General features: G+C 44.0%; 1 protein-coding gene and 1 pseudogene across 3 annotated transcripts in view; both read right to left on the bottom strand.

Annotated features, from left to right (window-relative positions):
* Positions 1-1264, bottom strand: part of Znf106 (zinc finger protein 106) — an 86416-nt gene that overhangs the window by 22245 nt on the left and 62907 nt on the right. The gene's annotated exons all lie outside the window — the stretch shown is intronic.
* Positions 1-1264, bottom strand: part of LOC105741565 — a 12599-nt pseudogene that overhangs the window by 1069 nt on the left and 10266 nt on the right.

Raw genomic sequence — 1264 nt, 5'->3', positions numbered from 1 at the left:
AAACTGTTTCACAGGTTTTCAAAAAATATTAATCCAAATTATTTATTGCAGATTTTTCACTATATTGCAAGATTTTGCAGTACTGCACAGTACATGTATATTGTTACAATTACAAAGGTTTACAAGTTTAGAAAATGGTTAAGAACATTAGAAGTGTTTTTAAAATGTGGGAAAGGTTTATAAGAGTGTGGGGGAAGGATTTATAATACCTTAAAATATATATAAATACTACTGTCAGTCCAGGCCCTGTCCTGCCTCGTGAGAGAGACCTTTCCCCACATTCTCCAGACCTCGCCCAACCATCCAGACCCAGCACTTCTGCCACGTGCCTTGGGCCTGCTCCATATCCAACCAACCCCAGGTCCTGCGAGTGTGTGGGAGAGCTTCTGATTGGTCCTGCGCCCACGGGTCCAAGCTCAGGCCCACCACGTGAGGGAGGCCTTTCCCTGTGTTCTCCAGACCTCCCCCGCCTGTCTAGAGCCAGCACACTTGCCCTGTGAGTGAGAACTTCCTGTGAGAGAACTTCTGCCACACTCTTGGGAGTCCTGTAGCCCCACCAAAGCACAGCCCTGGTGAGTGTGTGGGAGAGCTTCTGCGCTCTCTTGCCCCCCCCCCCAAACCCTCCAAACCCAGCTCAGGCCTGGCATACAGGCTTGGGGTGAAACCCTGCAGGTAAAGTCCCTGCAGTGTGACTAGGGTCAAAACCACACAGCTAATCCAGGAACAGATCACCTTACCAGACGGGCACAGCAGGCCCACCTCCAAAGGCAATAACAATAAGGAGCTGAGCACAGTAGCCAGACCCAAGCCAGGCACAACTGCATGAACTACAACTTGGTATATCGGTACCTGAATTTTATTAAGTGATAAGGATATAACTGCACCAAAGCTCTACACCAAAGGTCAGAGGTCAGTGCTATAAGAAATGATAAAGACAGTGAAAATCATTGATTTGTTTAATCTTGGTAGTTCAATCATATTATCCATCAGATTTTTGCAAAGTTTGTAAGTCTTTAACACTTATCTTAGTAAAAGCCTAAAATATTAGCATTGTTAATTTTTATTTTTGTTTGAAAATTCTGTACCATATGTATTGTTGTATGTTGCTCTGTTTCTGTCTTTGTTTTTGCTTTTATTTTACAATAATTTTTTTAAATTAAAAAGCTAAAATAAAATAAAAATTGAAGGCCGGTGAGATAGCTCAGCGGACTCAGTGCCTGCTTAGGCAAGCACAGAGACCCCTGTTTGATCCCCAGCCAGCCCC

Source organism: Octodon degus, unplaced genomic scaffold, assembly GCF_000260255.1.
Source record: "Octodon degus isolate 3935 unplaced genomic scaffold, OctDeg1.0 scaffold00002, whole genome shotgun sequence".
In the NCBI taxonomy this organism is placed as follows: domain Eukaryota; kingdom Metazoa; phylum Chordata; class Mammalia; order Rodentia; family Octodontidae; genus Octodon; species Octodon degus.
The sequence above is the reverse complement of the archived record's forward strand: the minus strand, read 5'-3'. Positions and strand labels throughout refer to the sequence as shown.